Below are 25,569 nucleotides of genomic sequence, written 5' to 3'. Positions count from 1 at the left end.
GCTTATGTGTGTGTGTGTGTGTGTGTGTGTGTGTGTGTGTGTGTGTGTGTGTGTGTGTGTGTCTGTGGGTGTGTGTGTGTATGTAAATATATCCCCTTGTGGCACTACAGACATGCCAATCTGGCATATCTCTGTGCAATGATTATGCATTTTAAGGTCCTGTAACTAGCTGCTGGCCTCTACATTGGCCTCCTTTACAAGTCCTAATGATGTCATCCATCTTAAGGGTGCTGTCTGACAGTCTAATATCAGATAAACTCCACGGTGCATGTGATAAGTACTGCATGCAGTAGTATGTAATAGTAGAAAGATAGGTTCTAATCTCACATCATGTAACTTGTGTGTGTGTCTGTGTAAATATATCCCCTTGTGGCACTGTAGACATGCCTCTCTGGCCTATCTCTGTGTAATGGTTATGCATTTTAAGACCCTGTGACTAGCTGCTGGCCTCTACATTGGTCTCCTTTACAAGGCCTGCTGATGTCATCCACCTTAAGGGTGCTAGCTGACAGTCTTATGACAGATAAACTCTGTGGTGCATGCAAGAAGTACTGTGAGCTGTAGTGTGTAATGGTAGATAGGTAGGGTTTCTAATCTTCACATCAGCCAGCTGTGTGTGTGTGTGTGTGTGTGTGTGTGTGTGTGTGTGTGTGTGTGTGTGTGTGTGTGTGTGTGTGTGTGTGTGTGTGTGTGTGTGTTGGGTGGGTTTGTGTATAAATATATCCCCTTACAGTACTACAGATCATACCCATATAGACTAGCTTTGTGCAATAGTTATTCATTTTGTGGGCATGTGACCAGCTGCTGGCCTCTAAATTTCCCTCCTCCACATAAGCATAACTGATGTCCACCACCTTCTAGATTTGTACATTCAGAAAACCTAGGTGACACTCATCAAGGGTAGCAGATCTTGTCATAAAGTATGAAGGCATGATTACGCTGACTGTCTCCATTGTCCCTGATATACTGTTATACACATATGCACCTAGGGAGCCATGCATATATACTGCCTTACCTTGTTGATATCATATTTCTGCTGTGCTGCCATGCCAACTTGTGTTCCTGTATTGCCACCGTATGTCCATTGTTTAACTCCTCAGACACCTGGAATGGACACATACACAGGTCCGTGACACACCTGACATTCAGTAACACTACCCCCAGTCTAACATCATGCAACAAAGCTACACAAAGTGGTGTTTAGTCATGACATATGCCAGCATACCATACCTGTAGCAGCCCACAATAAGGGCCATGGCAAAACAATATTGTACTACACAAGTACATGTAAAGTAATATAGTCACCCTGTGCATCAGACACATATTTGCATTTCCCTGCATGGATGGCACAGGTGGCAGGGATGTGGCACAGGTATCATCACATGCACAGGGTGTGGTGTGGGTGTGCCAGAGGACTAGGCTGCGCCAAAGAGGTGACAGCATGTGTTTGAGTCAGGCAGGGGTGCAGGTTAGATGGGCCATGGAGAGGTGCCATGTGTGACTGTTGGTGACCTGCATGTGACAGTGGTGTTTGAGTGTGTGCATGCACACAGTCAAGCCCTGTGCTAGCCCTACACATGTATATGTTGGACAGCTGTGGACTCTACATTTTAGAGTGGACAGTTCTCGCTCTGCCAGGAGTAGCACTGGCACCACCATGCCCAAGGTCAGCTGTGACACTAGTACCTGATGGTGACTACAAAATGCTGGGCCCATGTCCATAATGGGACCACCCAGGGCCATGTGCCCATGGCCTGCCACATCATGGTATGGACAGCCCATTTCCCTCTGTAGTGCTGTAGGTACTGTCACTACAGGAGCATGACAGTGCATGGCCATATGGACTCCCAGCAGATGGTGTTGCTGATCTTCATCCACGTGCCTGATGCCCAACTCCAACCAGATGTTCCAGCACAGACATTGTGCGGTCAAAGACAGACATTGTCTCAGCCCACCTTCTATCCACAACAGCAATGAACCAATCCAGGGTGTCCCCAGTGTGGTGGAGGCAGTCATGGATGTCAGGCTGTGCTGCATCCATAACCCTAAGCATCCATCTGGTATTGTGTTCAGAATGTGCCTGTGCCTCCATGATAGACCGAAACATGAGGCGAGTGACCCATGATGTGACACCTGCAACAGGTGATGGATGGACAGCAGTCTTCCTACAAGCCCCTCTCAATCTGACTGTGTGGGACCTCACCAGCTCTCTGGCTTTGGCCAGTGTCTACACTCACTGATATCATAGTTGTCACACTGACCTGTTCAATGTCGCCACCCTCTGACTGTCCAATATCTGTGGCCTCTGGGGACTGGGTATGTGTGGGCATATTGACTGTGTGCAGTGACAATGGGGATGGAAGAGGGATGTCAACCTCTGTGACAGATTCAGCCACTGACAACCCCGCCTGTACCTAAATATGGCCACCATCATCATTATCATCATCATCATCTGATGAGACACTGACATCAGGTTGTGAGGGGGACAGACTCCCATCCTCCTGGTCAACCATGAAAAGCAAAAAACAGCAATACTTTACTACCTGCACTATTATGTATGGTAATCCACACAGACCCATACAGATGAGGATACACAACTGCATTACAAGTCCCACATCTTCACATCTCTGTTCCCATGCACAACAGACAAACTCACAACAACATACACAGACAGGTCAGGCCCATTATAACATGCACTTCAGCTACATCCAGTTAATGCTGCCAGTACAATACACCTGTTAGATATGCGATATGACAGTGTATGTGATAGAACTAAAAATAAAACCCAGTACACCTATTCTGAGAATGATATGCCAAATAGTAGTATCACTGCCTCAGGTATGTACCATCTCCCTGTTATGCTTGAATAGGCATCTTGGAGTACTTGCCTCATGTATAGCAGGCTGAGTAGTCACTCATAACTATAAGTGCAAACATGTTAATGTTTCTACAATTACACACCTGTGATTACCCAGTCTATGCCCTGTAGTTAACTGCTCCAGAATGGAACATGCAAATATCCTACTCTGGCTAAGCACAACAGTTGTACACAGGGCAAAATGTCAGCCCTTAACTTTTGTAGGGTATATATATGATCTTTAAAACAACAGTATCACACTTACCAGGTACAGGACCATGGACGTGGGTCACACTTGGACCTATGAAAAGGTGAGGGAGAGGTATTGTCAGGACCACCAACTGCTGCAGGACTGCAGTGTAATTTGTACATATATCCACATGTACAATAGCTGCTGTGATAATAGCTATATTGCTGACATTCTGAGTATGTGTGCACAACTGAGAATAAAACCCAACCCTCCCCCAATGCAGATAGACCTGACACCCATGTACTGGTATGTACAGCCTGCCACAATGACTGATACAGTATTACACTGCTGAACACAGTAAGCTTACCTGTACACTCCTCTCCTATGGGCACTGTGGCATCCACCTCCACGATGTATGGTGTAATGGATGCCTGGGAGCTGTTGTTTTTCCTAGGTTCACCAGGAATTCCTCTGTGGCTGAGAGAGGTTGGTCCATCACAGGCCCTCCACCGGTGGTGGCACGATCCCTGGCAACAACAGCTGCCCTTTGGTGTGCAGCATGAACCATATCTGTGGCCCAGTGTCAGACCTCTTCACAGGTCCTGTCCAGTTGGCCAATCTGATTGACAGCCCACACAAGGTCTGCCCACAATGCTGCCTGCTGTTCCCAGTTGTCCCTACCCCTGGACAGCAAGATGTGATGATGTTTCAGTCCATTCAGTATAATGTCATTCTCTGCACTTGAAAAGGGTGTGTCTCCTGCGGTACATGGTTCCTGAAAGACAACAAGAGAGGAACACATTACATGACCAGATACATGGACATCCACTTTGTACAGATCCAGCACACTCATAATAGCCTGCACTATCCACTGCTCCCCCACAAGTCATACCCTCAGAGTCTGGCAACACAGTACATGTGTGGTTATCACCAAGATAGTAGTAATACTGGGGTATATCCCTGTGTGCTGTGACAGATTCTGTTGTATGTTTCTACACCCATCACTGCAGTCTACTGTAGTAAGTCCCCTACAGGCAAACTCCCACTAATATGTCATGCAACCGCTGTCGGATAAATAGCATTGTGCTATTACAATGACTATATGGGGACAGTCCTGCAACACCAGTGTGCCACAATGATAGACAGCAATGCAAACCTGCTGTAGTACATGTTCCTTGTAGGCATCATACATACAGATGTTTGCAGGCTGTCAAGATGTTTGCCCATAGTCTTGCTCATTTTCGCGCAGACTTGTGGATTTTTGACAAATGGCTGACCATTCATTGATGGCTGATGTCAGAAAATAAAGTCAGACATCTGAGTTTCACATGTCATACCCTTCAGAACACAATTATGCTACAGTAATATTGGTTTAGTCTATTCACGTTCTTACTTTGTACTAGCCATACATAAACACTGTTGCTGAATTTGGGCGTTTGTCCTCCCATTAATTATGGCTTTGTCCTGAGTTCTTGTTGTAGGAGGTTGACAGATATGTTAGGCATAGCTCTCAACCAAACATGGACAAATGTCAACAGAAACAGGGACTTAGCCAGAGTACATCAGGGACATTCAGTGTCAGTTTTACAATGTTAGAACTAATTATGTGAGACATTGACAGAAGGAGAGGAGGTGAATTACAGTACAGCATTTGATGTTACATTGAGTACACCCTCCCTTATTCTCACTATAAACTATGTGTAATCCACTAGCTTTCCTACAACAGCCAACTATTGTAGGTGGGATTGACAGGGACAGAGGTGAGATGTGATTGAAATCAGAGACAGTTGAGAGGCATGCATGTAAAGTGTAGGACAGCAGAGTATCAATGACATGTCATCATGATAGATCTAAGACAGGCTTATTGCTGTAATCCCTATTCTCCATACCTGCATCCTCTCCATAACCAGCTGCTTGCCTTTTTAAGGTACTGCTCATTAGCAGGTAATTGCCTCTGCACCAATCTGTGGCTCAGAATTGCTAATTGCAGCCAAAACAGCTGTATTGCACTATCATTAGCCAATGCCATGCCACCACAGTGCAATATATAAGGCCTTCATGTAGGCCTTGGCCACTGTCTTAGTTTTTGTGATGGACATTACTGAGTTGTGGAGAATACAGCATCTCAAATGGTAGGTACAAATGCCATCCACTGTAGAGATTTATGAAGTATGTCCACAGTTTTGCCTCGTACATGTGTTCAGTGTCCCATACCATTGTGGTCATCTGGCAGTGCACTGGCAATCATTATGGGCTGAGGTCAGTAAGGGAAGAAACACACGTGTCACACTTCATATCCATCAGACTATGCATGCTACTGCAATAGCTGTTATTCCATCAACTTAGTATCTTTGTAAGGGCGAACTGTTAAACATGTCCCTATTTCTGGGCTTTTTCCTCACACTCCCCCCCATTAAGTATAGCTGTGTCTGGATCCCTTGTTCTAGGGAGTTGAGAGGTATGGTAGGTCTGTAGCAATTACCTTTACATACAGCTGTGCAGGCTACAGGCTGCAGCTGCTGCTGCAGCCTAAAAGACATAGGGGGAGTGTGAACACTTTGGTAGGCAGCAAGCTGTACATGTAACTGTGTCAGCTGAGTCAAGCCTGTTGTTATGGCAGATTCAGGACAAGGGTATTCTATACTGTGCAGTTGGGGCATGTGCTTAAGGTACATCAGTTATGCAACAGTGCGACTAACAGAGTAGTAGGCAACATATAGTTAGGCTATATGGATATGTGCATTGTGTCTCTGCCTGCAGGCCTTTCTCTTGCAAAATTGGGTAGCAGTTAATTAAGTAGCAGTAACCTGTGGGGAGTAAGACTGCATGACTCAGTCATTACTTGTTGTCTTCACAATAATGTAATTGAAGTGCAGCACAACACTGGATTTGAACCCAGGACTGTGTGTGGCAAAATGTACTGTATGCAATGCATTTAACAGATTAAGCTACTGAGACACTGCAAAAGTATGTGTATTTGCAGGATATATGTGCACATATACAGACTGTGAGAAACATTTCTACATCCATGAGTATGTGCGTGGCTTTATATGGTCGTATTTCTGCTCCGGGTCCCAGTTGTACATATCTTTTGCTATTGCTGCCTTAGCAGGTGGCCTTCTACAATTTGCTGATAAAAGGGCACATATAAGTTCATAGGTTCATAGGTCGATACTAGGCTATCGGCCCTGAGGCCTATACAAGCCCAGCCAAAAAGGTACCCTGACTTTTGCCACCCAAGAAATTCCTGTGCCACTGTCGAGCAGAGCCACAGAGGTGATCCCCGGGGGTGAATTTCCTATTTCCCATCCAATCATCAAGATTTTTCTTGAAGAGTGCTAATGAGGAACTTTGTTTGATATAGATAGGTAGTTTATTCCAGAGTATGGGAAGTCTCTGGGACAGGAATCTTTCCCTCCAGCATGTTCTGTTTATGGTGGTGACAAGGTTTAGGTCCCTAGAGCGTGTAGCTCGGAGGGATTGGGATTTCTTTAAGTGGAGCATATCCAACAACTCTGGGTTTGACATAGCTTTGTATGTTAGGCAGAGATCACCTCTGAGTAGGCGATATGCGACGGAGTAAAACTGGAGTTTTTTTGAGATGGTCAGCATAGGGCATCTGTTTGAGGCCGGTAATCCTCTTTGTGAGGAATTTCTGTAGCCTTTCCAGTTGTTGGAGATGTCTTGTGAGGTACATACCAAAAAGGGGCGTTGTACTCTATAATGGATCTAATGAGTGATGAGTAGAGGGGAACAATGACCTCTTTTTTTCTGGACGAGAAACCTTTTGTGATGAGGTGTGCCACATAGAAGGATTTCCTGACTACAGTGGAGATGTGATTATCAAAGGAGAGACTACTGTCCACCTGTGTCCCAAGGTCTCTTATCACACTTTCGATGTTAAGTATACTACCGCCTATGTTGTAGTTCATGTGTACAGAGTTTTTACCAAAGGAGATGACAATGCATTTTTTGGCATTGAGCTTGAGGCCATGGCTTTGACACCAGGCATCTGTCTCAGTGAGGCCCTTTTGTAGGATGTCCACATCATTAGGAGTTTCGATTATGGCTCCTAGTTTGCAGTCATCTGTGAACTTTGTTAACCAAAAACCTTCTGTGTTAGCCTGTATTTTAGAGAAGTAGATACCAAACAGGAGAGGACCCAGGACTGAACCCTGTGGTACTCCACTTGTCACTGGTCTGAAGTTGGATTTGGAGTCTGCTACTTTCAGTGTGGGCTCTGTCAGTGAGCCAGTTGGCAACCCATCTTGTGACATAGGGATTTATACCTAGTTTAGTGAGTTTATCTATAATTCCAGAGTGGGGGATGGTATCAAAAGCCTTGTCAAGATCTAGATAGGCTGTGTGAACCACCTTACCCTTGTCTACGGCTTTGGTGACTGCTTCAAAGAAGTCTGTCAGGTTTAGGAGACATGATCTGCCTTTTACAAACCCAAACTGGGTGGGATCCAGAGTTTGGAGATTACCAATGTCTTTGTTTATAAGTTCCATGATGATACGTTCCATAGCCTTGCAGACTAGGCTCGTCAGGCTAATGGGGCAGTAGTTCCCAGGGTCTGTGGTGGCTCCTCCCTTGTGGAGTGGGATAACCGTTGCTGTGCACCATTCAGCAGGCACAAAGCCTGAGGTGAGGCTATGATTGAACATGGTACTTAGGTGGAGTGCCAGTTCATTCTGTAGTTCGTGTAGAACGCAGCCTTGGATGTTGTCTGGTCCCATGGATGCTGTGTTCTTGGCTTTGGAGAGTGTGGTTTTTACCTGTGCAGCCATGATTACAGGAATTTTGCATTCTTCCGATATAGAGATGGGCTCTTTAGGTGGTGAGAGGGGGGTAAAGTTAGCACTGAACCTATCTGCCAGGATGTTGGCAATATCAGTTGGGTCTGTTTGGATGGTACTCTGTATATTTAGTGCCATTGTGCTGTAACTCAGAGCAGAGTTGCTATCACAGGCCTCACTTACATCCAATAGTATGTCTTCATTATTATTTATTATTGCACCAGAGTCCAGGGTACACTCCCAGTTTTCACATTATTTTTTTATTTCATTTACATGCATAATGTCTGCAAGTAGCAAGCAGTATGTTTTGCTGGAAATACTTTTTTAACCTAAAGCCTGTGTAGTGTGGTGGGTTAATGTAGTGTGCTGTAGATGAGAGGGGCCCAGGTTCAACATTCAAGACCTGGCAGAGGTGTTTACTCTCTACAGGTGAGTTAAAATGTAATAGTCACATAAAGACATTAAAGCTCATTTAAGCTGAGTCAAGTGGCACTCCATGCAAACCTGCACTAAAAAAATATAAAGAAAAAGGGAGTGATAGGAAAGTGGTGAAATGGGGGCAAGCCGGTGGAAAAACAATGTGAAATGCAGGTAGGGAAATGCAGGATGGGTGTAGGAAAGAACCATAGCTATCCATTTTTTGTATAGCAACAGCTGTGCATTTTGACAGGTTTTGTAGATGAATTTAGACTCTCAAACCCCAGAGAGAGGGGTGAGGACAACATAAATGTGTTGTCAAGCCAATTGGACCAAATTAGTGATATTAAGTGGACATGTGTGCAAAATAGAGAACAATGTATGGGGTGATTTTTTTTGTGGGACAGGTGCCCTTTTTTTTTTTAAGGAGAGAGCGGAATGTTGGAGAAGGGACATAGGTACATACGGGGAAGTAAGTTGGGTAGGAGAGGATGCAACACCAGACAGACAAGACAGACAAGACAGTAGACAAGGGTGGTGTGTTACACACAATAGGGTAGTAAACACCTTAGATGGGACGGGTGCTGTGGAGTCAGAGTTGCATGTGTCTCCAGATGGCAGCAGCATGACTGACATCCCCTCCCATGGGCAGTTAACACTGCTCCCTCACTGGCCCAAAAGTGGCTGGGCTGGACGCTGGGTACCAGGTCCAGCCTGCTCCACCAGGTTGGCCAGTATGCTCTCAGTCTGGCACAGGCAACTTTCATAGGTCTGATGAATGATCCTGCACACTATGACCCACAGTTCCTGTTGGGTGACTGCAGCCCCTCTGCCACTGCTCCCAGGGAGGAGGCCTGGCCCCATGCCCTGAGGTGATTCCATCCAATACTGCAGGTGGTGCAGGGGTAGCAGAGGGGGCACTACTGGCCTGGGTTCCAGATGTGCTAAGATCCGGTGTCACAGCTAGTTGAGACAAGGTAGGTGGATCACCAGGAACTGGCCTACCCTGATGTGCTGTGGTGATGGAGGTCTAGCAATAAGTATAGGTTAGTTATGAATAAAACATATTTAGTAATAACAACATGCCAGAACAGTGGAAATAACCCAATTACATATCGATGCATATTATGTGAAACACAATAATACATGACAGAACAGTCAGTATGTTAATAGCATGCCAGTAACAGTTACAGCACAATGTGAACAAAACAGGTAATTCAACAAGATGTGTTAATATGCAACCATTATAATACATAACAATAATGGGCAGCTGCAGTGGTGTAGCAGTTAGCATTGCCACCTCACAGCAAGAGGTTCTCCGGTTCGATCCATGGCTGGGGTGCCTTCTGTGGAGTCTGCATGTCCTCCCTGTGACTGCGTGAGTTTCCTCTGGGTGCTCCGGTTTCCTCTCACATCCCAAAGACATGCTGTAGGTGGATTGGACACTCTAAATTGGCCCTAGGCATGAGTGCTTGTGTGTGTGTGCCTTCTGTGGAAGGTTGGGCACCAGGCTGGCAACTCGACACCATAAAACTCCACTGACAATCATGGTTGATCCCCCAATGAGAGCTTTAGTTAATGCTAGGTCTTTGATTATGTATTCTTGTGCTAAATATGTTGACTCCGTTTTAAGAAAGTTTGTTGCCAAGGAAAAGCAAATATGTAAGGACTCATGGGCCTTTTTAACAGCTATGGAAAACCTTGGTTACCAAGATGATATTCTGTTTATGGCCATTGATGTGGTTGACCTTTACTTTTTGATTCCCCATACTCTGGGGATTGAAATGGTAGTTGATAGGTTATTATCACATGGTGCCACTAGCTTGGAAGTTAGATTATTTCAGGAACTGATGGATATAATTTTAAGTAACAACTTTGTTACTTTTGACAACACTATCTATAGACAGATTGTGGGTGTAGCCATGGGTTCCCCTTGTGGTGGGAGCTGTGCGAACTTGGTAATGGTCCAGTGGGAGTCCCAGACTATTTTTAGTAACAACAGCTTTATGGACAAAGTGGGGTTTTACACGCGATTTTTAGATGACGCCTTTTAATGTTTAAAGGGTCTAAGGCTGAGGCACATGAGTTTGTCGAATTCTTGAACAGCAGTACTTCTTTTTTTTAGGTTTACCTATGTTGTCCACAGGGATCACATTTGTTATTTAGATGTTGATCTGAGAAAAGACAGGACAAACCCGTGTTTCATAGCTCGTATACATCGTAAGGCTACATATTCTAACACTATGTTGCACTATACCAGCTGTCACCCATTGCACCAAAAAAGATCGGTACTGAAGAGCCAGTTGGTTAGAGGGGCCAGAATGACCACTGATGATGTTGTGTTTATTGAAGAATGTGAAACTTTAAAAGTAATGTTCACTAGTCGTGGTTACCCCACTGAGCTTGTTGTTGACTTGATACATGAGGTGCAGCATAAGAGGAGCACTGGGTTTTACAGATCTATTCTTTCAGGTAGTTCAGGTATAGTACAAACGAACATGGTTCATGATGATTTGTTTAACCCGTACCCTTTAGCGAACCCCAGTGTAGTAGCTGGAGTTACAGAAGGGGAAACCAGTAATTATGACAACAGATTTATGAGGAGTTTCATTACTACATACAGTCTAGAAGCTAGTCTTTTGAAAGGAATCCTTTGTAGGAACTGGAACATCCTACTGAGTGATGGTGACCTTTCAGTTAAACTGGGTAGTTGTCCTAATTTTATTTTTAGGAAAGGTATAAACCTGAAGGACTTTATTGAGGCAAGAGGTAAGACCAGTATTAAGACCAAAGGTACCTTCAAATGTGAATCTTGTAACTACTGTAGATTTATTACCACTGGGGCGAATTTCACTATTGGGGGACGTGAATATAAGGTCCAGAGTAGATTTAACTGTGAGTCGAGAGCTGTGGTATATCTGGCAGTGTGCCAGTTATGCCCAGCCTTCTATGTAGAAAAGACAGACAGAAGACTACGAGACAGGGTATATGATCACATTTATAACATTAGAAAAAGGAGTGAGAACAATGCCCTGGCTAGACACTGTAATGAGAACCCCAACCACAGTTTTTCTTTTAGAGTGATTGATCAGGTAACTACCGATCATAAGGGTGGCCCCTTCCAATTATTTTTAGAGAAAAGGGAACTAGTTTGACAACTTCGATTGAACTCCTATAGTGCCCCTGGATTAAACGAAATTACATTCCTGGCATGTATTTATAAATTGAGGAGCTTATTGAGATAGCTCACACTGTTCCTTTTTTTACGAGTGTTTCCAACTGCGATAATTTATCCGTTTTTCTTTTTATTTATTTATTTATATTACCTTACATATTTTTTGTAAGTGGATAGGTTACAATTGACCCTTGATTTTTTACTTTACAAGTTTTATATCTTTAATTTTATTACATGTATTTTGGTAATTATAAGTTACTTTGTATAATGTATTCATTTAGGAAATTGAAACATTTTGAACTGTCAGTGAAACTAAATATTAACAAAAGGTTTTTATTGATTGCTTGCCTCTTTTAACATGTTGCTGCTCGGTAGTTTGGTGAGCCTGCTGCAGTATTTGAAGAAGATCGCTGATTGGTTCTCTGTGTATGAGAAACTTTTAAAAATGAGTTTCATCATTTGTGTTATGCTTTTACTTGTCTGAAGAAGTCTCTGTGATAGTGTACGAGATGAAAAGCGCTTCACGTTGAATAAACCTAATTTGCTGTTGCTGTGAGCCTGAGCCATTAGTCTATTTATTTTAATTTGCAGTTTGTTTTTCCTTTGATGGACAATCATGAGTGGACAGGTGATCTGCTGTGGTGACTCCTAACCGGGAAAAGATCAAAGACGAAGAAGAAGATAATACATAACAATAATAATACACATTCCCCAACATACAGGTAATTTAGCAACATATGTGAATAGTAAACCATAACTAATAGTTATCAATAACAAATAAATGAAGATAAGAGGTGGGAGAGAGAGAAAAACAGTCCATTAGTACCATTATAGGCTATTTACTTGACAACAGTACTGCTGTCTACTCTACTGGTCTGTCCTCCTTTATGTGTACAAGTCCCTTATAGCTGCTGTAGCACATACATACCTCTCAAGCTATTCACTTGGGACAGTATGGGCCAAGCAGTAACAACTGTGGGTACACAACTATACAGAACACTAGCACATCAGGTGGACCTATATAACTACCAAGGTGTACTGTGGGCTGATGTAGTGATACTTTGCAATTTAGGTAATCATTCCGATGGTAATCTTGTGACAGACGGATTATGCATTACTAATTATAGGTTCATAGCTTGGTACTAGGCTATCAGGCCTAGGGCCTATATAAGCCTAGCCATAACAATTCCCTGGCTATTTCTTCCCACACTATTTACTTCCCTGGACCCCTGTCTAGCAGGGTGACTGACGTGATCCCCGGGGTGAATTTCCTTTCTCCCATCCAATCGTCAAGGTTCCTTTTGAAGTGGGCCAAAGAGGCACTCTGCTTGACATGCATGGACAATCTACTCTAGAGTCTGGGGAGTCTCTGGGTCAGGAAACTATCCCTCCAGAATGTTTTGTTTATTGTGAAGACAAGGTTTAGATCTCAGGAGCGTGTGGCTCTGAGGGATTGGGATTTCTTTAAGTGTAGCATGTCCAACAGCTCTGGGTTTGACATGGCCTTGTATGTTGAGCAGAGATCACCTCTGAGTAGACGATATGTAACAGAGTATAGCTGGAGTTTTTTAAGGTGGTCAGCGTAGGGCATCTGCTTTAGGCCTGTGATTCTTTTTGTGAGGTATTTCTGCAGCCTTTCCAGTTGTTGTGGATGTCTTGAGAGGTACATACCAAATGGGGCATTGTATTCTATAATGGGTCTAATGAGGGATGAGTACAATGGGACAATTACATTGTGTGACAGCGTGACACTTGAGAGATATGTATGTGTACAGTACAGAAACTAAACAACTATTATGCCTTGCTTGGCAGGCATGGGGATAGAACACAATAGAAGTGATTGCAGAGGACATCTGCATAGAATGCATGAACTGGCTGCAGCAACTTTGAACAGATACTCCAGGCATACAGCCATACCAAGATTACACATGTTATTTATTTCATTTTATTTTATTATTATTATATTTATTTCCTTTATATTATGCTGTACTTTCACATTCTTGCTTATGATTTTAACAGTCTGTGACATCTAAGCACACAATTATTTATTCATAATATGGGCTAGCTCACCCATTTACCTGTAGTTCCTGTGGAGAGAGAATCTATAAATATTACATGACTTCCATCTTCTTTCGGCTGCTCCCATTAGGGGTCGCCACAGTGGATCATCTGTTTCCATTTCTTCCTGTCCTCTGCATCTTGCTCTGTCACACCAACTACCTGCATGTCCTCTCTCACCACATCCATAAACCTTATCTTAGGCCTTTCTCTTTTCCTGTTACCTGGCAGCTTCATCTTTAGCATATTTTCCCAATATACTCTGCATCCCTCCTCAGCACATGTCCAAACCAACATAATCTTGCCTATCTGGCTTTGTCTCCAAACCTTCCAACCTGGGCTGACCCTCTAATATACTTATTCCTAATCCTGTCCACCCTAGTCACACCCAGTGCAAATCTTAACATCTTTAAGTCTGCCACATCCAGCTCTGACTCCTGCCTTTTTGTCAGTGCCACTGTCTCCAATCCATATAACATAGCTGGTCTCACTACCCTCTTGTAGACCTTCCCTTTCACTCTTACTGGTACTTGTCTGTCACAAATCACTCCTGACACTCTTCTTCACCCACTCCATCCTGCCTATATTCTCTTCTTCACCTCTCCTCCACACTCACCATTACTCTGAACTATTGATCCCAAGTATTTAAACTCATCCACCTTTGCCACCTCTACTCCCTGCATCCTCACCATTCCTCTATCCTCCCTCTCATTCACACACATATATTCTGTCTTAGTCCTGCTGACCTTCATTCCTCTTCTCTCTAGAGCATATCGCCACCTCTCCAGGGTCTCTTCCACCTGTTCCCTACTGTCACTGCAGATCACAATGTTAGGATGAGGACATTTTGAAATACATTGATTCATTGAAAGTAATGTAACATCATAGCTCTGCATGCATGAAATTGGTAAGAAAAGGTTTATATGTAGTGTTTGTTTCCTTTGTTCTTTGAAACTGATTTGAAAAATCTTGCAGGCAGTCTCCCAGTGCTGTTTATGGAATAAACCAGTACTTTGCATATCCTGAAGCATTATTCTTGACTCAAGACTAAAAGGTAAAAGTCTTTGTTATTTATTTGTGAACTTTAACAGCTTTGAGCTCCTAATTCAGACTTCCCCTCTTCTCAATCATCCAACCCAGATCTTTGAAGCTGTTAACTTGTTCTACTATTTTTCATTTTATCTCAATTTTTATCTTCTTCTGATTCCCCCATTTGTTGACATGACAAATGTCTCGTCTCTTTTCAGTTTCATCCAATGTGTTTATAGTTTTATGTATTGGTCCCCCAGCCTTGGCTAAGCTTCCTTTTCAGTCTGTTTGTAGTGCTACATCATCTGCATGCATCAGATTTGTTGATGTTATCTCTGACCTGCTGTCTAATGTTGCCCATCACCAGTACGAACAGCAGTCAGCTCAGAGTTGAACCCTGATGCACACCCACTCCCATCTGGAATCACTATGTAAGAAAAGTCATTGGTTCATACTTGTGCCATTGGGTTCTTCTACATAGCCTGCATTAATTCTACCAATATTTCCGGGACTTTTGAATCATAACAGGACTGCTCAAATCAGCTTTCTTAGGACTTTGGCATAAGTTTCCTCCAAGTCTAAGAATTTCCAGTTGGATTCTTTTCTCATCTCTAGGTTCTTCTCTACTATTTGTCTCCCTGCAAACATTGAAACAGTTGTGCTTTATCTTGTTCTGAAATTGGACTGCTCATCTCCTGTCTTACTTTCAACTATTCTGCATATTTGTTTATCAGTCAACCTCTCCAGCACTTTCTTGCAATATGACAAGAGCTTGATATCTCTGTACTGCCCACAGTTGTGCCCACAGTTGTGAATGCCCACAGTTGTGAATGCCCACAGTTGTGAATGCCCACAGTTGTGAATGCCCACAGTTGTGCACACAGTTGTGAATGCCCACAGTTGTGCACACAGTTGTGAATGCTCACAGTTGTGCCCCCAGTTGTGAATGCCTCCTTTGTTTTTATATACTGGTACTGGAATGCTTATTATTCAGTTATTTGGGTAATGCCTTTCACTCCATACTGAGATGAATACTCTCAGGAGACATTTCTCCTTTAGCTCACCCATCTTGATCGTATCTGCCTGAACGTCATCTGAGGCTGCTGCTTGCTTAGCAGTAATATAGGTATGATACAGGTATGGTGGGGCAAAGATGGCAGCTACTCCAGGCATAAAGTGTAATGGGGTGTGATCACCCAATGCTGATCATTCTTCAGTGCATACTGGCATTAAAATGTCAGTATTGCATTTGCAGTCAAAACTGAGCACTGTAGTGCTCTGTTTGTGGTATTAACTGTTGCAACTGCTTGCTTACTAGATTGTAGCAAGCAATTTGCTACAGTTTAAAAGTAAAAAAAAATGTTTTCAGTTGATCACTATAGCAGTTTGCTGCAGTTTAAAAGAATAATGGAGTTTTTTTCTTTTGCTCTTCACTTATGGAGAAGATAGTTTTTTGGGGGGTGGGTAAGAAGCTAAGGACAGTACCAGGTGCAATTGCATCTAGCACCATCTCTGTACCTTAAAGCCATTCTTACTTCTTCTAGGTTGGGTTATTCTTCCTTTTTTGTTTTAGGCTCTGCATGGGGCAGTACAGCTTCTGTGGTATTTTATTTTTCATTCAGAGGCTGACGGAAGTACTCACTGGATCAGCCTTTCTGCTAGCATCCCTTATGAATAGTATCTTATGACAATCTTTATTTTTATGTCTTTGCCTTTGTGATAGAGTTTCTTTGAAACATCTGCTGTGTCATTTTTCAGAAGCTTATAGAGTTTGACACTTTTCTTTGCAACTGTGACTGTTCTTTTAGTCACTCTGTTAGCTAGTCAGTGTTCCTTCTTACCAAGGTCTGTCTTTTCTCTCTCCCACTGACCAGGTTGGTCTTGCTATCTAATGAATAAGGTGTCTGACTAGGTTCAAGTCCTGCCATGTTCATCCAAAAAGCAATTAGCTTATACAGGGTTGGAATAATCATTATGGTCTTTACCTTATAAACACAAGGTGCAGGGTTTGATTCTCACCTTTGGGAAGCATGGCTAGTTTTACTAAAAGGACCCTGGAGTCAACAACCTCATAATTACCTATGATTCTAAGGGTTTGCATAATGGTTAAGGTTTTTACCTCACATATAGACAGTACAGGGCTTGATTCTGACTGGGGATAGGGGATATTGGCTAGGCTTATAATTCACTGTAGACTGATAGCGTAGTATTTACCTATGTGTCTATGAACGTATATTATTACCTATGACCTCACATGGCCTAGCTAACACATATCCCTAAAAATAACCTCTAGGGCAACAAACTTGTTGGATACATTTGGGATTCATGGATAGGCTTAAAAATCCCCCTGTGGGCATTAGCCCTATGCACTGATTAACTTCTCTCTGCATTCCTTCTTTCTTTGGATAACTTTCTGTACTTCTTCTTTATTACTGTTATCCCACCCATGTGGACCCAGGCAGTCCTCATATCCTGTTCTGTCTGTCTGTCCTAATATGAGCATTCTGATCCCCACATTGTCAGCAGCAACTCATTTTACCCTGGCTTATCTAGCAGGTCCTGCAACTGCTGCTAGAACTCACTCTTTTCCTTGCCCTCACAATCTTGTTGTGGAGCATAGCCTTTCCCCTGAGTAGTAGACCTTGGATCCCAAACCAAGTGACTTGGCTGTACTGCCTTTCCACCTTGTCTCCTGCATATGCAAGCTGCCCAGCTTCCTCCTTACCTTCATCATCTACTTCCATGCAGCATCCTGTCAATGAACACAGTGTAGCATCCCTTAGTTCACTTTTGTCAGGTTGTGTGGTTTTAGATCCAGCTTTTGTGCACAACAGCTATCCCAGCTAACCCAGGCTGGGCAAGTAGACAAGGACTACTTGGTAGCTTATTGATCCTAGACTGCTGTGCTTTATGGTGGGAACACACTGTCCAATAGGGGCATATTGACTCCTTTCACCATTAGCATGTGTAGTTGGCATTAATAGGAGTAGGGTGGGTTAGTCACTGTGATCAAATTGCCTAGATTTACTTGCAGTGGAGTGTACTATACAGTATGGTAATTGCCATCTGACACATGGGTGGTTGGTTCATACGTTCATAGGCTGATACTAGGCTATTAGCCTGGAGGCATTTATAAGTCTAGCCAAGAATTTTGCCCATGTTCCCTCAAAGTCAGCACCTGTTTCCCCTGTCCATCAGGGACACAGGTGGGATCCCAGCAGCGTATTTTCTGTTTACCATCCAGTCACCTCTTAAAGAGGGCTAGAGAGGCACTCTGCTTGACATGGAGAGGGAGTCTATTGCACAGATGGGGGAGTCTTTGGGACACAAATCTATCCTGACAACAAGTTCTATTAATGTCACAGACCAGGTTAAAGCCTTGCATGTGGGTTGCTCACGTGGAGTTTGTCTTATGGATATGCAGCAACTCCGTCAAGACTGGGTCTGAGATGGCTTTGTATACCACACACAGGTCACCTCTGTCTAGTCTGTATGAGACTGAGTAAAGGGACAGGGCTTTTAGCATATCTGTATAGGATAGGTGTTTCAAATCCTGGATTTTCCTGGTCAAGAACCTCTTTGCCCTCTACAACTGCTGAATGTGCTTGGCAAGGTACATGCCGAAAGGGGCATTGTACTCAATAATGGGTCTGATAAGGGAGGAATACAAGGATGTTATGACCTCCTTGTTCCTGGATGAAATACTTTTATTTATGAGGTGGGTCATGTAGAAAGCCTTCTATACAATGGAGGCAACATGGTGGTCAAAACTGAGGTTGCTATTAACCTGGGTGCCCAAGTCCCTCACGACTGATTGTGTGCTTAGTACATTGTTATTAATGTCATAATTAGTGGGGATGCCATTTTTCCCAAGGGGATAATGATGCATTTCTTGGCATTCAGTTTGACGCCATGCTTCTGGCACCAGTCATTAGTTTGGGTAAGGCCCTCTTGGAGGATGTTCACATCACTAGGGGAATTTAAGACATGAGCACCAAAAGATGAGAACAGTCACCCACTTAACATCTCTTCTTATACACCAATCAGGATAGTTAAAAAAAAGTCCAATAATATAATTAACAATCACAGTGGATTTAATTCAGGTTGCATTAAGTTCAGTATAATGCCTTTTCAATACAATGTCAAGCATACATTACATAGCCCTGCAAGTATCTAATAAACATCTCCCAGCTTGCAGTCATCTGCGATCTTGGTTAGCCACAGATCACTGGTTTTGGCTTGCACCTCAGAAAAGTATATCCCAAATAGTAGAGGCCCCAAGACTGATCCTTGGGGTACACTGCTCATTATGGGTCTACTACTAGAGGTGGCTTCCTCTGCTTTGACTGAGTGGGTTCTATCAGTGAGCCAGTTAGCTACCCATCTGGTAACATACATGTTGATGCCCAGCTGGGAGAGTTTATCTATTATGCCCGAGTGGGGAATAGTGTCAAAGACTTTGGCTAGGTCAAGGTAGACGGTGTGCACCATTTTCCCCTTGTCCATGCCTTTGGCGACTGTTTCAAAGAAGCCAACCAAGATTAACAGGCATGATCTCCCTTTGACAAAACTAAACTGTGTGGGGTTAAGCATTTGGAGATTGCCAATATCCTTGTTTATAAGGTCCATGATAATGTATTCCATGACCTTGCAGATCAGGCTAGTTAGGCTGATGGGGTCAATGGACACTCCACCTATGTGTGGAGGGATGAAAGTGGCTGTGTTTACATTCAGCTGGGATGAAGCCGGTTGAATAGGGTGTATAATAGAGCTGAGAGCTCATGCCTGAGTTCATGTAGGATACAACCAGGGATGTTATCAGGTCCCATGGAGACTGTATTTTTTGCATTTGAGAGGGCATTAAACCTTCTCCCTGGTGATGAGAGGATGGGAGCAGGTGCTGGGGATGTCCTGGTTTACTGATGGGGAGGACAGGGGGTGAAGTTTTCACTGAACCTGTCTGCCAGCAGGTTGGCTATATCTATGGTATTTGTGTATGTGGTATTCTTGACCATCAGTTCAGAGCAGCTTTGGGAGTTACTGTTGAGATTCCGGACATATGTGAAGAAGGCCTTGTGATTGTCCTTAGTGGATGTGGCCAATTTGGACTCAAAGTTAGCCTTAGAGGATTTCACCAGTGACCTTATTTGCTTGTTCAGACAAAGGAGAGATTTCTTCCAACTTGGCACCTGCTCCTTCTTGGTCCTGGACAGCAATTTTTTTTCTTTTATTATAGAGTCTGATTATTGCTGCTGTCAACTAGACAGGTTTACTCTTCCTTGAGGAAGATGATTTGTTCCTGTCAGGTATTGCTGAGTCCATGCAGCTATGAAGGTGCTCATAGTTTTTTGGTATAACTTGTACATTAGTGCTAGTTCCAACTGAAGGGATGGTGGTTGTGAAGTTGCTTATACATGCTCTGAGGACATTGTAGTCAGCTTTGAAAAAGTTTTTTGTTTGACCCTGACAAGGTGGGGGGGGGGTCAGGGGAGATGATGACTTCAAAAGTGATTGCTTTGTGTTGGGATCTTACCAAGGGGGATGACACTATAGGGGTGCTACACTGGCTACTCATGTTGGTTAGGACCAGGTCCAGGATATTTTCACCTCTCATAGGGGTATCGACCAGCTGATCCAATCCATTGGCATTGACAAAGTTGAGGAATCTCTGGGCATTCATGTTTGGGCTAGAATAGGTCTTCCACTCTATGGTTGGGTAGTTAAAGTAACCCAGGATCAGGGTAGAGGGTTAAACTTTGATGGATTCAAGTAGGTCCAGATAGGTGGATTGGGTGTCCTGAGTCTTGGTTGGGGGTCTGTAGCTAGCTATGATTCGAATATGTGTTTTGTTAACAGTTAACTGCACTTGGAGTGTCTCATGTGCGTCATACCATTTGATAAATATTGAAACTCCACCTCCTTTGGATTTGTAGCCCTCCATTTGGAGTGTGAAAGTATGGTAGGATGAGTAACCTGGTAAGGCTGGGGTGCTCTCCACAGCTTTGAACCAGGTTTCAGTGACTACAGAAATGTCAGCATCCTCCAGGGCAAGGAATGCTTGCAATGAGTGCAATTTCATGCTAAGACTCCTAGCGTTAAGCAGCATGACCTTTAAATTTCGTTTAGAAGAATTTTTCATGTTGGTAATTTTGCACTCATGACTTTGCCTAAAAAAGACACTATGGTGGAAAGCAAGAGTCTTTGCCAGAAGCCTGAATCTCATGGGAGACAGATGAAGGCCACCTCTGGCAAAGCATCCTGGTCTGTCAATCATGCATTCCCAGGCTGTCAGGTACTGAATCCCCTTGGAATGACATCAGAAACTAAGCCGATTGTTAAAGTCAATCATTTTCTGTTTGTATTGAGGCATCATTGTGGGTGATGGTAGGATGTTACTTAAGGCTAGTGATATACCTGCCTGGGACACATATTCAGCAAGCTCAATCATGTCTCTCTTCATATAGTCCAGAGAGGTACATCTCAAGTCATTCACACTAACATAGACTATGACAGAGTCATAACAGTACCTGTTGTTAAGCGACTTGAGTGCATGCATGATATGGCAGATTCTAGCACCTGACAAGAAACTTACCGTGACTTTCTCCTTGTCTAGCCTGGTGAAGGGCACATTTTGTGTGCCTCACGATAGAGTCTCCTATGACTAGTATGTTGTGTTTGTGGCTGGACCTTAGAGGCTGTGAGACACAGACGTGTGTACTATGTGTGATGCTTGGTGCTGTGGGTTGTGATGTGCATGTCTGTTTTTGCTTCAGAGGTCTCTTTTGTTTAGGTATGTATTTGTTGAAAACCTCCACATATGTAGGAGTGTGTTGTACAGTTGTGGGTGGTGTTAGAGGTGTAGTGTTCTTAGTGTTTGTGCAGACAAGCTTTTCAGTGACAGATGTACTGGCTTGTGACTGAGACAGCAAGCATTCTACGTTCTTAATGTCATTGCATTTCTCACATATCGCGTTCGTAGGTGGTAGTAGTAGAGGGTTGTCTGTGTACATAAGGCAGTTACTACACTGTCTCAGGATGCCCATATCAACCAGACTAGTGGGAGAAACCATAAGAAATTGTCCGTCCATAGTTATCAGAATCTGTGGAAGAGAGGTCAGGGATAGTAGAGTGGGTACTATCTAAGGAGAGTACCTATAGGTGTGAGTAGGGCTGGATAAAATCAATACAGTAGCTCCAGGTGAGGGCCTCACTTACACAAGAGTGCTGGTAAGCGAAAAAATGCAACTGAGATACCTCACAAAGGGTTAAAACAGCACAATGGTGGTGAGTGATGGGCAAACAAACACAAACTCATGCAAATGCTGGGTTTAAATTCCAGAAAAACTAAATTAAAATATAAACACTGGAATTGACCGTTCAACCATTGTCCCTGAGCTCTTAGCTCAACACCCTATGCCAGACCAGTTCCAACCAGTTCACATACTCCCACTGAATACAGGGCCTGGCCAACACAAAATGACATACCAGGAAACACAGGAATCACACAAACAGATCTGGATACAGCAAAACCTGTGACTAGACTATGCTAAAGATATTTAAACTCTGTTTAGGTCAATTTAACACAGGAGAACAGATACACACTTAAATATAACAGTAGCAAACAAGAGCAAACTGATTTAAATCAAATTAACCAATTAACCAATAGAAAAACACAAAAATGAGTCCTGTTCCAGCAGTAGCTGCACCTTAGTCTGTAGGATGAAACACCAATGCACCATCTGGTGTCAGGCCTGCTTTCACATCAAAACCAACTCAAAGTATGAGAGACTACTCCTTCTGGCTGGAGACTGAAACCAATAACTCATTTACTTCACTGTGCCTCTTCAGTTTTGGTTGTCTCCCTTCGATGGTGGACTTGATAGACCTGACTCTGACAGTGTCCCATGCGTTTTCTTTAGACTAGTCATAATTTTCAGAAACCCTTTATCACAACTCATATAGTGACCTATTATGACTGCACTCAGCATTCACATTCTGCACTAGTATGTGTCATATCTGGCATAGTGAATGTCTAAGCTCTTATGCTTTGGAAGTGCTTAATATGTGTACAAAGGGCATGCAGTAGCAAGTGTTGCCTCTCATGTGTTCCAGTGCCAGTTCCTGTACAATTGTGGGAAAATGTGTTCGTCAATGGGTGTGAATGGTATTCTGTGTGATTCTTATGCATACAGTCACAGTCACTTCCCTTTTATTCACATTATTACCTGCATTTACCCTATGAACAGTGTCCCAGCCATTTGTGTACTATAGCCATCTTATGGCATCTCCATTTTGTGGTTTCCAGTTTTCATGGTCTGAACCCCCAGCCACAGACAGATGAAACAGTGCATTGCTAGTGTCATGGATTCCCAGCTACACATACAGCATAGCATCTTACTTACTCTCACTAACATCCACCAAAGAGTTTGTGGTTGTTGCTGAGGTAGTTTATCTAGCATAACTCCTGTTATGCTAGAAAGATCAGTGTCAACAGAAGCACTACTGAAATTCTACTGTTTCAAAGTTGTATGGTTGTTAGAGGTATTACACAAAATCACACCATCATTCTATATCACACTAACAATAGTTAGCATGGTGGATATGACGATGGAGGCAGTTGCTGCATTGTCTTTGAATTGCTGCCAATGTTCCAACATGTTGTTGCTTATCATATACATTATGTTCATAATGAAGCATGTTACCTATATGTTCATGTATATAACAAAGTGCATTTTGTATGTTGGTGCCAGCCACATACATTATGGTGATCATGAAGCAAGTGACCAGTTTGTTCATATAAAGAGTAAGGTGCAGCCCACATGTTGGTGCTATCCATGTATGTCACAGTGACCATGAAGCAGGTATCCCATATGAGGTGCAATTCTTCTTTCTGCAGTCCTTCTTTCTTGTGATAATGTCTTGGACTTCTTTATTACTATTACACCACTCGTGGACCAAGGTGACCATGAAACATGTGATGTGTATGCTCATAAATACAGCATATGCATGTCCATTGCACCAATGTGCAGCCCTATGGCCATGTGTTGGCACCATAGTACATCAGTATGGCCATGTCACAGCATCCCACTGTAGCACTTTGCTTCAAAACACATGGTTCACATATATGCATTGCTGAACACGGAGCTAACATTTTGGAACTGATTGAGTAGCCGTAGCTACTTCAGGTAGTGGGAGGGCAAATATCCAACTTCCTGTCCCAAGGAGAACAGGGTTTCCCTGTTCTTTCCTTAAAGGAACTTTGTGGATTGAATGTTGAGGTGTTATGAAGGCCTACTGTTTAAAGTGGATAGCTAGTATGAGCTGTCTGCGATGCTGAGTCATGCCACAGGCATCACCCATTTTGATGAACAGTGCCAGCATAGGTATAGTGACCTGAAGCATCACTACACTAGTCCACTTCACCACACACAGGCAGAGACTGTTGTCTATGCCACTGGCATATGCCAACAAATGCTCGACCCAACTTTGATTAGTTGCTCAGGTGCTCAATGGTGTGTCCATCCTGTGGGACGGATTTTCACTTCTTTAGTAATACCTATGACTCTAAAAGTATGAGCATCTGTCTAACTGTGAGACTATAACTTAATTTTGACAGAAAGCTCAGAATGCAATCATTGAAAGCTGGACTACAAGTTTCTAGGTCATCCTCTAGAGAGAAGGCAGTTAATACCTTTATGGCATTGGCTTCAGCAGATGAATAAGGGCAGCTGCGTGTACATCTTTGCTTTATTAATCTATGCCAGGTACAACACAAAAGAGATAAACCTTTCTAGACCGAATTTCCAAATTTTTGATAAATTTTCCTGAACATCCATGGATGATGGTTGATGTAATGGTAGACTTGCAAGCATAATAGTGAAAATGTACTGATTTGAAATGTATTGGTGGCTTTAGTGTTATTTGTTTAAAAGGCATATAGTTTGCTACTATAAAACACATTTGGTAAGAGAGCTATTGCTGACAAACTGCTGGTGTTTACTAACCTAATAAGACCAGCCTGGTTAACAGAGGATAAATATTAATGATATTTTGTCTTGTCTTCTGCTAGTTTCCCTCATTTTCTTGTTCTCTGCTTGTTCTTATTTTCAGTTTTCACCAGGAGGTCCAGTGGCATTTGCAACTTAAATTTTTCAGTATTTCTCATTTTCTCATTACTCGTTGTAGCATTGTCATCAGTTTCAGTCCTCTAGCATTAAGCATTACTGCAAGCAAAGCAGATATGTGCAAAATGCTGGGATTGTTCCAACTTGCTCAAGACTAGTTCTGATATCCTGAAATATCCTTCAGGTTATTTTCTTCACTGTTGATAAGGCATTGCAACAAAGATATAATAAGTGACATATGACTACATCTGAAGCATTTAATGAAATGTCAGGCACACACTGAAGATGGAGACCATGTAAAGCGCTGAATGCACTTAGCATTATGGGTACTGAATATTTAAAGAGACATATACATATAAATTATAATTTTATTCAATAGTTTCATAAACACTGAAACAAACCAAGATAAACCAAAGGCTTCTGATGGACAGAATAAGTGAAGTAATGGCACTATAGATGATGTGATCACAAAGAGACCAACAAAGCCTCTAAACCAGAGTATCCCTATCACCCACACTGCAAAACCACATTGTCTGCAGTAAACATCTAATAGATTCCTCTTACTTTCTTTTTAAACAGAGGTTCTTTGTTCTCAAATGTCAGAAACAGCTTGATTGTACCAAAGTCATCTTACAAGGTGACCTTCTGTTAGATTATCTCTCTACTGATAAATTAACAAACATTTTATCTTACTGTTTCCAAGCTGAAGTTCTATTGTGTCAGTCCCTGCAAGCACGGAGATCTTCAGTAAGAGAAGACTCCCATTAAGTAATTTAGTCCACCACAAGTGTAAGCAACACTGTAAAATTATCAAAGTATTTTTCAAGGCAAGGAAGGAAGACACGTGGAGGTGTTTTACCCTTTTTATGTGGTCATTGCTATGAACAACCCTAATCTAACAAAGAACTGATCTATGTTT

The sequence above is a fragment of the Protopterus annectens genome, chromosome 3.part1 (assembly GCF_019279795.1).
Source record: "Protopterus annectens isolate FY-2018-M chromosome 3.part1, PAN1.0, whole genome shotgun sequence".
NCBI lineage: Eukaryota > Metazoa > Chordata > Ceratodontiformes > Protopteridae > Protopterus > Protopterus annectens.
This window is presented reverse-complemented; position numbering follows the sequence as displayed.